Here is a 12,150-nt window from a genome sequence, read left to right as displayed (position 1 = left end):
GTTCTAAATGGAAACTAAGCTTTTCAACACGGAAGAATGAGATTAAACCGACGAGGATGGGATTCGAACCCATGCATGCAGAGCACAATGGATTAGCAGTCCATCGCCTTAACCACTCGGCCACCTCGTCTACATGACAAACCTGAAATCAGGTGATATGATCTGATGAGGATTTTGACCAGTCTGTGCAATTGAGCTAAAGATTGTGTATCGGCCTCTGGCAAAATGGACCTTATCACATCTCCTACACTGGATAATCTCAAGAGTTAGACTAGCTCAAACCATATCAGAAATGAGCTAATGCTCAGGGTTTTAATAACAGTATTTTTACTAAAGATTGAATGTCGTGTCTGTATTGAAGCCCTGAAAATTGGTTTATCCCAGATAGCATTTGCATTAGTTTGTCTCTAGACATCAGATGACACTGAAGATCAAATAAGGCCACTCTACCAGAAGCTGCTTTACTATCGGTCAGTAGGAAAAGAGGTGCTGTGGCTTAGTTGGTTAAAGTGCCTGTCTAGTAAACAGGAGATCCTGAGTTCGAATCTCAGCAGTGCCTTCTTTTCATAGTCCCGATATAGAAGTTTCGATTTTTAAAGGGCACCTTTCATAGTGAGAGACTAATGTCAAATTTGTCTTTCTCACATCTCTGAGATAGTTGAATGAAGGAATTATAAATATGTGCTGTCTAAGTGCTCAGAAGGAAGAAGATGTCATGCGATGTAGGATGGCACCAAGCATGCCAAATAAAAACAGTGGTTTTCTTTTGCCAGATTGAAATGCTTCCATGCGCATCTCTCCCTGCTAGAAAAGTTTGATAGCAGTCTTCTTGAACAGTGAAAGGGCAAGAAAACAACAAGAACAAAGATGGAAGTCAAAACCATGCATAAACAGCTCAATCCATAGACTGTATTGTTAATGCATCACCTGAACTTCACAGCCAACTTCTCTGCCCAAAAACGTAGAAACCAGACCATAAGATCTGAAGAGCATTTTGATGAGTCTTTGCTTTTTCACTGAAGATTTTAAGTTGGCCTCTAACGGAGTGGGCCTTATCTCTTCTCCTTCATTGTCTGGTGTCTGGAGTTGGACTAAGGCAATCCTTACCAGTCATAAACCAATGCTCAATCTGGCAAAATAAAACCCACCGTTTTTATTTGGCATGCCTGATGCAATCCTACATCGGATGACGTCTTCTCTTTTATATGCACTTAGACAGCACAGATTTATGAATCCTTCATTGCACTATCTCAGAGATTTGAGAAGGTCAAATATCCACCACCTGGGTTCTAAATGGAAACTAAGCTTTTCAACACGGAAGAAGGAGATTAAACCGACGAGGATGGGATTCGAACCCATGCATGCAGAGCACAATGGATAAGCAGTCCATCGCCTTAACCACTCGGCCACCTCGTCTACATCATAAACCTGAAATCAGGTGATATGATCTGATGAGGATTTTGACAAGTCTGTGCAATTGAGCTAAAGATTGTGTATCGGCCTCTGGCAAAATGGACCTTATCACATCTCCTACACTGGATAATGTCAAGAGTTAGACTAGCTCAAACCATATCAGAAATGAGCTAATGCTCAGGGTTTTTAATAACAGTATTTTTACTAAAGATTGAATGTCGTGTCTGTATTGAAGCCCTGAAAATTGGTTTATCCCAGATAGCATTTGCATTAGTTTGTCTCTAGACATAAGATGACACTGAAGATCAAATAAGGCCACTCTACCAGAAGCTGCTTTACTATCGGTGAGTAGGAAAAGAGGTGCTGTGGCTTAGTTGGTTAAAGTGCCTGTCTAGTAAACAGGAGATCCTAAGTTCGAATCTCAGCAGTGCCTTCTTTTCATAGTCCCGATATAGAAGTTTCGATTTTTAAAGGGCACCTTTCATAGTGAGAGACTAATGTCAAATTTGTCTTTCTCACATCTCTGAGATAGTTGAATGAAGGAATTATAAATATGTGCTGTCTAAGTGCTCAGAAGGAAGAAGATGTCATGCGATGTAGGATGGCACCAAGCATGCCAAATAAAAACAGTGGTTTTCTTTTGCCAGATTGAAATGCTTCCATGCGCATCTCTCCCTGCTAGAAAAGTTTGATAGCAGTCTTCTTGAACAGTGAAAGGGCAAGAAAACAACAAGAACAAAGATGGAAGTCAAAACCATGCATAAACAGCTCAATCCATAGACTGTATTGTTAATGCATCACCTGAACTTCACAGCCAACTTCTCTGCCCAAAAACGTAGAAACCAGACCATAAGATCTGAAGAGCATTTTGATGAGTCTTTGCTTTTTCACTGAAGATTTTAAGTTGGCCTCTAACGGAGTGGGCCTTATCTCTTCTCCTTCATTGTCTGGTGTCTGGAGTTGGACTAAGGCAATCCTTACCAGTCATAAACCAATGCTCAATCTGGCAAAATAAAACCCACCGTTTTTATTTTGCATGCCTGATGCAATCCTACATCGGATGACGTCTTCTCTTTTATATGCACTTAGACAGCACAGACTTATGAATCCTTCATTGCACTATCTCAGAGATTTGAGAAGGTCAAATATCCACCACCTGGGTTCTAAATGGAAACTAAGCTTTTCAACACGGAAGAAGGAGATTAAACCGACGAGGATGGGATTCGAACCCATGCATGCAGAGCACAATGGATTAGCAGTCCATCGCCTTAACCACTCGGCCACCTCGTCTACATGACAAACCTGAAATCAGGTGATATGATCTGATGAGGATTTTGACCAGTCTGTGCAATTGAGCTAAAGATTGTGTATCGGCCTCTGGCAAAATGGACCTTATCACATCTCCTACACTGGATAATCTCAAGAGTTAGACTAGCTCAAACCATATCAGAAATGAGCTAATGCTCAGGGTTTTTAATAACAGTATTTTTACTAAAGATTGAATGTCGTGTCTGTATTGAAGCCCTGAAAATTGGTTTATCCCAGATAGCATTTGCATTAGTTTGTCTCTAGACATCAGATGACACTGAAGATCAAATAAGGCCACTCTACCAGAAGCTGCTTTACTATCGGTGAGTAGGAAAAGAGGTGCTGTGGCTTAGTTGGTTAAAGTGCCTGTCTAGTAAACAGGAGATCCTAAGTTCGAATCTCAGCAGTGCCTTCTTTTCATAGTCCCGATATAGAAGTTTCGATTTTTAAAGGGCACCTTTCATAGTGAGAGACTAATGTCAAATTTGTCTTTCTCACATCTCTGAGATGGTTGAATGAAGGAATTATAAATATGTGCTGTCTAAGTGCTCAGAAGGAAGAAGATGTCATGCGATGTAGGATGGCACCAAGCATGCCAAATAAAAACAGTGGTTTTCTTTTGCCAGATTGAAATGCTTCCATGCGCATCTCTCCCTGCTAGAAAAGTTTGATAGCAGTCTTCTTGAACAGTGAAAGGGCAAGAAAACAACAAGAACAAAGATGGAAGTCAAAACCATGCATAAACAGCTCAATCCATAGACTGTATTGTTAATGCATCACCTGAACTTCACAGCCAACTTCTCTGCCCAAAAACGTAGAAACCAGACCATAAGATCTGAAGAGCATTTTGATGAGTCTTTGCTTTTTCACTGAAGATTTTAAGTTGGCCTCTAACGGAGTGGGCCTTATCTCTTCTCCTTCATTGTCTGGTGTCTGGAGTTGGACTAAGGCAATCCTTACCAGTCATAAACCAATGCTCAATCTGGCAAAATAAAACCCACCGTTTTTATTTTGCATGCCTGATGCAATCCTACATCGGATGACGTCTTCTCTTTTATATGCACTTAGACAGCACAGACTTATGAATCCTTCATTGCACTATCTCAGAGATTTGAGAAGGTCAAATATCCACCACCTGGGTTCTAAATGGAAACTAAGCTTTTCAACACGGAAGAATGAGATTAAACCGACGAGGATGGGATTCGAACCCATGCATGCAGAGCACAATGGATTAGCAGTCCATCGCCTTAACCACTCGGCCACCTCGTCTACATGACAAACCTGAAATCAGGTGATATGATCTGATGAGGATTTTGACCAGTCTGTGCAATTGAGCTAAAGATTGTGTATCGGCCTCTGGCAAAATGGACCTTATCACATCTCCTACACTGGATAATCTCAAGAGTTAGACTAGCTCAAACCATATCAGAAATGAGCTAATGCTCAGGGTTTTTAATAACAGTATTTTTACTAAAGATTGAATGTCGTGTCTGTATTGAAGCCCTGAAAATTGGTTTATCCCAGATAGCATTTGCATTAGTTTGTCTCTAGACATCAGATGACACTGAAGATCAAATAAGGCCACTCTACCAGAAGCTGCTTTACTATCGGTCAGTAGGAAAAGAGGTGCTGTGGCTTAGTTGGTTAAAGTGCCTGTCTAGTAAACAGGAGATCCTGAGTTCGAATCTCAGCAGTGCCTTCTTTTCATAGTCCCGATATAGAAGTTTCGATTTTTAAAGGGCACCTTTCATAGTGAGAGACTAATGTCAAATTTGTCTTTCTCACATCTCTGAGATAGTTGAATGAAGGAATTATAAATATGTGCTGTCTAAGTGCTCAGAAGGAAGAAGATGTCATGCGATGTAGGATGGCACCAAGCATGCCAAATAAAAACAGTGGTTTTCTTTTGCCAGATTGAAATGCTTCCATGCGCATCTCTCCCTGCTAGAAAAGTTTGATAGCAGTCTTCTTGAACAGTGAAAGGGCAAGAAAACAACAAGAACAAAGATGGAAGTCAAAACCATGCATAAACAGCTCAATCCATAGACTGTATTGTTAATGCATCACCTGAACTTCACAGCCAACTTCTCTGCCCAAAAACGTAGAAACCAGACCATAAGATCTGAAGAGCATTTTGATGAGTCTTTGCTTTTTCACTGAAGATTTTAAGTTGGCCTCTAACGGAGTGGGCCTTATCTCTTCTCCTTCATTGTCTGGTGTCTGGAGTTGGACTAAGGCAATCCTTACCAGTCATAAACCAATGCTCAATCTGGCAAAATAAAACCCACCGTTTTTATTTGGCATGCCTGATGCAATCCTACATCGGATGACGTCTTCTCTTTTATATGCACTTAGACAGCACAGATTTATGAATCCTTCATTGCACTATCTCAGAGATTTGAGAAGGTCAAATATCCACCACCTGGGTTCTAAATGGAAACTAAGCTTTTCAACACGGAAGAAGGAGATTAAACCGACGAGGATGGGATTCGAACCCATGCATGCAGAGCACAATGGATAAGCAGTCCATCGCCTTAACCACTCGGCCACCTCGTCTACATCATAAACCTGAAATCAGGTGATATGATCTGATGAGGATTTTGACAAGTCTGTGCAATTGAGCTAAAGATTGTGTATCGGCCTCTGGCAAAATGGACCTTATCACATCTCCTACACTGGATAATGTCAAGAGTTAGACTAGCTCAAACCATATCAGAAATGAGCTAATGCTCAGGGTTTTTAATAACAGTATTTTTACTAAAGATTGAATGTCGTGTCTGTATTGAAGCCCTGAAAATTGGTTTATCCCAGATAGCATTTGCATTAGTTTGTCTCTAGACATAAGATGACACTGAAGATCAAATAAGGCCACTCTACCAGAAGCTGCTTTACTATCGGTGAGTAGGAAAAGAGGTGCTGTGGCTTAGTTGGTTAAAGTGCCTGTCTAGTAAACAGGAGATCCTAAGTTCGAATCTCAGCAGTGCCTTCTTTTCATAGTCCCGATATAGAAGTTTCGATTTTTAAAGGGCACCTTTCATAGTGAGAGACTAATGTCAAATTTGTCTTTCTCACATCTCTGAGATAGTTGAATGAAGGAATTATAAATATGTGCTGTCTAAGTGCTCAGAAGGAAGAAGATGTCATGCGATGTAGGATGGCACCAAGCATGCCAAATAAAAACAGTGGTTTTCTTTTGCCAGATTGAAATGCTTCCATGCGCATCTCTCCCTGCTAGAAAAGTTTGATAGCAGTCTTCTTGAACAGTGAAAGGGCAAGAAAACAACAAGAACAAAGATGGAAGTCAAAACCATGCATAAACAGCTCAATCCATAGACTGTATTGTTAATGCATCACCTGAACTTCACAGCCAACTTCTCTGCCCAAAAACGTAGAAACCAGACCATAAGATCTGAAGAGCATTTTGATGAGTCTTTGCTTTTTCACTGAAGATTTTAAGTTGGCCTCTAACGGAGTGGGCCTTATCTCTTCTCCTTCATTGTCTGGTGTCTGGAGTTGGACTAAGGCAATCCTTACCAGTCATAAACCAATGCTCAATCTGGCAAAATAAAACCCACCGTTTTTATTTTGCATGCCTGATGCAATCCTACATCGGATGACGTCTTCTCTTTTATATGCACTTAGACAGCACAGACTTATGAATCCTTCATTGCACTATCTCAGAGATTTGAGAAGGTCAAATATCCACCACCTGGGTTCTAAATGGAAACTAAGCTTTTCAACACGGAAGAAGGAGATTAAACCGACGAGGATGGGATTCGAACCCATGCATGCAGAGCACAATGGATTAGCAGTCCATCGCCTTAACCACTCGGCCACCTCGTCTACATGACAAACCTGAAATCAGGTGATATGATCTGATGAGGATTTTGACCAGTCTGTGCAATTGAGCTAAAGATTGTGTATCGGCCTCTGGCAAAATGGACCTTATCACATCTCCTACACTGGATAATCTCAAGAGTTAGACTAGCTCAAACCATATCAGAAATGAGCTAATGCTCAGGGTTTTTAATAACAGTATTTTTACTAAAGATTGAATGTCGTGTCTGTATTGAAGCCCTGAAAATTGGTTTATCCCAGATAGCATTTGCATTAGTTTGTCTCTAGACATCAGATGACACTGAAGATCAAATAAGGCCACTCTACCAGAAGCTGCTTTACTATCGGTGAGTAGGAAAAGAGGTGCTGTGGCTTAGTTGGTTAAAGTGCCTGTCTAGTAAACAGGAGATCCTAAGTTCGAATCTCAGCAGTGCCTTCTTTTCATAGTCCCGATATAGAAGTTTCGATTTTTAAAGGGCACCTTTCATAGTGAGAGACTAATGTCAAATTTGTCTTTCTCACATCTCTGAGATGGTTGAATGAAGGAATTATAAATATGTGCTGTCTAAGTGCTCAGAAGGAAGAAGATGTCATGCGATGTAGGATGGCACCAAGCATGCCAAATAAAAACAGTGGTTTTCTTTTGCCAGATTGAAATGCTTCCATGCGCATCTCTCCCTGCTAGAAAAGTTTGATAGCAGTCTTCTTGAACAGTGAAAGGGCAAGAAAACAACAAGAACAAAGATGGAAGTCAAAACCATGCATAAACAGCTCAATCCATAGACTGTATTGTTAATGCATCACCTGAACTTCACAGCCAACTTCTCTGCCCAAAAACGTAGAAACCAGACCATAAGATCTGAAGAGCATTTTGATGAGTCTTTGCTTTTTCACTGAAGATTTTAAGTTGGCCTCTAACGGAGTGGGCCTTATCTCTTCTCCTTCATTGTCTGGTGTCTGGAGTTGGACTAAGGCAATCCTTACCAGTCATAAACCAATGCTCAATCTGGCAAAATAAAACCCACCGTTTTTATTTTGCATGCCTGATGCAATCCTACATCGGATGACGTCTTCTCTTTTATATGCACTTAGACAGCACAGACTTATGAATCCTTCATTGCACTATCTCAGAGATTTGAGAAGGTCAAATATCCACCACCTGGGTTCTAAATGGAAACTAAGCTTTTCAACACGGAAGAAGGAGATTAAACCGACGAGGATGGGATTCGAACCCATGCATGCAGAGCACAATGGATTAGCAGTCCATCGCCTTAACCACTCGGCCACCTCGTCTACATGACAAACCTGAAATCAGGTGATATGATCTGATGAGGATTTTGACCAGTCTGTGCAATTGAGCTAAAGATTGTGTATCGGCCTCTGGCAAAATGGACCTTATCACATCTCCTACACTGGATAATCTCAAGAGTTAGACTAGCTCAAACCATATCAGAAATGAGCTAATGCTCAGGGTTTTTAATAACAGTATTTTTACTAAAGATTGAATGTCGTGTCTGTATTGAAGCCCTGAAAATTGGTTTATCCCAGATAGCATTTGCATTAGTTTGTCTCTAGACATCAGATGACACTGAAGATCAAATAAGGCCACTCTACCAGAAGCTGCTTTACTATCGGTCAGTAGGAAAAGAGGTGCTGTGGCTTAGTTGGTTAAAGTGCCTGTCTAGTAAACAGGAGATCCTGAGTTCGAATCTCAGCAGTGCCTTCTTTTCATAGTCCCGATATAGAAGTTTCGATTTTTAAAGGGCACCTTTCATAGTGAGAGACTAATGTCAAATTTGTCTTTCTCACATCTCTGAGATAGTTGAATGAAGGAATTATAAATATGTGCTGTCTAAGTGCTCAGAAGGAAGAAGATGTCATGCGATGTAGGATGGCACCAAGCATGCCAAATAAAAACAGTGGTTTTCTTTTGCCAGATTGAAATGCTTCCATGCGCATCTCTCCCTGCTAGAAAAGTTTGATAGCAGTCTTCTTGAACAGTGAAAGGGCAAGAAAACAACAAGAACAAAGATGGAAGTCAAAACCATGCATAAACAGCTCAATCCATAGACTGTATTGTTAATGCATCACCTGAACTTCACAGCCAACTTCTCTGCCCAAAAACGTAGAAACCAGACCATAAGATCTGAAGAGCATTTTGATGAGTCTTTGCTTTTTCACTGAAGATTTTAAGTTGGCCTCTAACGGAGTGGGCCTTATCTCTTCTCCTTCATTGTCTGGTGTCTGGAGTTGGACTAAGGCAATCCTTACCAGTCATAAACCAATGCTCAATCTGGCAAAATAAAACCCACCGTTTTTATTTGGCATGCCTGATGCAATCCTACATCGGATGACGTCTTCTCTTTTATATGCACTTAGACAGCACAGATTTATGAATCCTTCATTGCACTATCTCAGAGATTTGAGAAGGTCAAATATCCACCACCTGGGTTCTAAATGGAAACTTAGCTTTTCAACACGGAAGAAGGAGATTAAACCGACGAGGATGGGATTCGAACCCATGCATGCAGAGCACAATGGATAAGCAGTCCATCGCCTTAACCACTCGGCCACCTCGTCTACATCATAAACCTGAAATCAGGTGATATGATCTGATGAGGATTTTGACAAGTCTGTGCAATTGAGCTAAAGATTGTGTATCGGCCTCTGGCAAAATGGACCTTATCACATCTCCTACACTGGATAATGTCAAGAGTTAGACTAGCTCAAACCATATCAGAAATGAGCTAATGCTCAGGGTTTTTAATAACAGTATTTTTACTAAAGATTGAATGTCGTGTCTGTATTGAAGCCCTGAAAATTGGTTTATCCCAGATAGCATTTGCATTAGTTTGTCTCTAGACATCAGATGACACTGAAGATCAAATAAGGCCACTCTACCAGAAGCTGCTTTACTATCAGTGAGTAGGAAAAGAGGTGCTGTGGCTTAGTTGGTTAAAGTGCCTGTCTAGTAAACAGGAGATCCTAAGTTCGAATCTCAGCAGTGCCTTCTTTTCATAGTCCCGATATAGAAGTTTCGATTTTTAAAGGGCACCTTTCATAGTGAGAGACTAATGTCAAATTTGTCTTTCTCACATCTCTGAGATGGTTGAATGAAGGAATTATAAATATGTGCTGTCTAAGTGCTCAGAAGGAAGAAGATGTCATGCGATGTAGGATGGCACCAAGCATGCCAAATAAAAACAGTGGTTTTCTTTTGCCAGATTGAAATGCTTCCATGCGCATCTCTCCCTGCTAGAAAAGTTTGATAGCAGTCTTCTTGAACAGTGAAAGGGCAAGAAAACAACAAGAACAAAGATGGAAGTCAAAACCATGCATAAACAGCTCAATCCATAGACTGTATTGTTAATGCATCACCTGAACTTCACAGCCAACTTCTCTGCCCAAAAACGTAGAAACCAGACCATAAGATCTGAAGAGCATTTTGATGAGTCTTTGCTTTTTCACTGAAGATTTTAAGTTGGCCTCTAACGGAGTGGGCCTTATCTCTTCTCCTTCATTGTCTGGTGTCTGGAGTTGGACTAAGGCAATCCTTACCAGTCATAAACCAATGCTCAATCTGGCAAAATAAAACCCACCGTTTTTATTTTGCATGCCTGATGCAATCCTACATCAGATGACGTCTTCTCTTTTATATGCACTTAGACAGCACAGACTTATGAATCCTTCATTGCACTATCTCAGAGATTTGAGAAGGTCAAATATCCACCACCTGGGTTCTAAATGGAAACTAAGCTTTTCAACACGGAAGAAGGAGATTAAACCGACGAGGATGGGATTCGAACCCATGCATGCAGAGCACAATGGATTAGCAGTCCATCGCCTTAACCACTCGGCCACCTCGTCTACATGACAAACCTGAAATCAGGTGATATGATCTGATGAGGATTTTGACCAGTCTGTGCAATTGAGCTAAAGATTGTGTATCGGCCTCTGGCAAAATGGACCTTATCACATCTCCTACACTGGATAATCTCAAGAGTTAGACTAGCTCAAACCATATCAGAAATGAGCTAATGCTCAGGGTTTTTAATAACAGTATTTTTACTAAAGATTGAATGTCGTGTCTGTATTGAAGCCCTGAAAATTGGTTTATCCCAGATAGCATTTGCATTAGTTTGTCTCTAGACATCAGATGACACTGAAGATCAAATAAGGCCACTCTACCAGAAGCTGCTTTACTATCGGTCAGTAGGAAAAGAGGTGCTGTGGCTTAGTTGGTTAAAGTGCCTGTCTAGTAAACAGGAGATCCTGAGTTCGAATCTCAGCAGTGCCTTCTTTTCATAGTCCCGATATAGAAGTTTCGATTTTTAAAGGGCACCTTTCATAGTGAGAGACTAATGTCAAATTTGTCTTTCTCACATCTCTGAGATAGTTGAATGAAGGAATTATAAATATGTGCTGTCTAAGTGCTCAGAAGGAAGAAGATGTCATGCGATGTAGGATGGCACCAAGCATGCCAAATAAAAACAGTGGTTTTCTTTTGCCAGATTGAAATGCTTCCATGCGCATCTCTCCCTGCTAGAAAAGTTTGATAGCAGTCTTCTTGAACAGTGAAAGGGCAAGAAAACAACAAGAACAAAGATGGAAGTCAAAACCATGCATAAACAGCTCAATCCATAGACTGTATTGTTAATGCATCACCTGAACTTCACAGCCAACTTCTCTGCCCAAAAACGTAGAAACCAGACCATAAGATCTGAAGAGCATTTTGATGAGTCTTTGCTTTTTCACTGAAGATTTTAAGTTGGCCTCTAACGGAGTGGGCCTTATCTCTTCTCCTTCATTGTCTGGTGTCTGGAGTTGGACTAAGGCAATCCTTACCAGTCATAAACCAATGCTCAATCTGGCAAAATAAAACCCACCGTTTTTATTTTGCATGCCTGATGCAATCCTACATCGGATGACGTCTTCTCTTTTATATGCACTTAGACAGCACAGATTTATGAATCCTTCATTGCACTATCTCAGAGATTTGAGAAGGTCAAATATCCACCACCTGGGTTCTAAATGGAAACTAAGCTTTTCAACACGGAAGAAGGAGATTAAACCGACGAGGATGGGATTCGAACCCATGCATGCAGAGCACAATGGATTAGCAGTCCATCGCCTTAACCACTCGGCCACCTCGTCTACATGACAAACCTGAAATCAGGTGATATGATCTGATGAGGATTTTGACCAGTCTGTGCAATTGAGCTAAAGATTGTGTATCGGCCTCTGGCAAAATGGACCTTATCACATCTCCTACACTGGATAATCTCAAGAGTTAGACTAGCTCAAACCATATCAGAAATGAGCTAATGCTCAGGGTTTTTAATAACAGTATTTTTACTAAAGATTGAATGTCGTGTCTGTATTGAAGCCCTGAAAATTGGTTTATCCCAGATAGCATTTGCATTAGTTTGTCTCTAGACATCAGATGACACTGAAGATCAAATAAGGCCACTCTACCAGAAGCTGCTTTACTATCGGTCAGTAGGAAAAGAGGTGCTGTGGCTTAGTTGGTTAAAGTGCCTGTCTAGTAAACAGGAGATCCTGAGTTCGAATCTCAGCAGTGCCTTCTTTTCA

At 40.8% G+C, this 12,150-nt stretch overlaps 5 non-coding genes across 5 annotated transcripts; all 5 read left to right on the top strand.

Moving 5' to 3' along the window:
- Positions 1-485: 485 nt before the first annotated feature.
- TRNAT-AGU (transfer RNA threonine (anticodon AGU)) lies at positions 486-559 on the top strand. The gene has a single exon. It is a non-coding gene; the product is annotated as a tRNA-Thr (tRNA).
- A 3,787-nt stretch (positions 560-4,346) lies between these two features.
- Positions 4,347-4,420, top strand: TRNAT-AGU (transfer RNA threonine (anticodon AGU)). Its single transcript has one exon. It is a non-coding gene; the product is annotated as a tRNA-Thr (tRNA).
- Positions 4,421-8,207: 3,787 nt separating this feature from the next.
- Positions 8,208-8,281, top strand: TRNAT-AGU (transfer RNA threonine (anticodon AGU)). Its single transcript has one exon. It is a non-coding gene; the product is annotated as a tRNA-Thr (tRNA).
- Positions 8,282-10,781: 2,500 nt separating this feature from the next.
- TRNAT-AGU (transfer RNA threonine (anticodon AGU)) lies at positions 10,782-10,855 on the top strand. Its single transcript has one exon. It is a non-coding gene; the product is annotated as a tRNA-Thr (tRNA).
- A 1,213-nt stretch (positions 10,856-12,068) lies between these two features.
- On the top strand, positions 12,069-12,142 carry TRNAT-AGU (transfer RNA threonine (anticodon AGU)). The gene has a single exon. It is a non-coding gene; the product is annotated as a tRNA-Thr (tRNA).
- The last annotated feature ends 8 nt before the right edge of the window (positions 12,143-12,150 follow it).

Source organism: Anomaloglossus baeobatrachus, chromosome 7, assembly GCF_048569485.1.
Source record: "Anomaloglossus baeobatrachus isolate aAnoBae1 chromosome 7, aAnoBae1.hap1, whole genome shotgun sequence".
In the NCBI taxonomy this organism is placed as follows: Eukaryota; Metazoa; Chordata; class Amphibia; order Anura; family Aromobatidae; genus Anomaloglossus; species Anomaloglossus baeobatrachus.
Note: the sequence above shows the minus strand (reverse complement) of the source record. Positions and strands in the feature narration are given on the sequence as shown.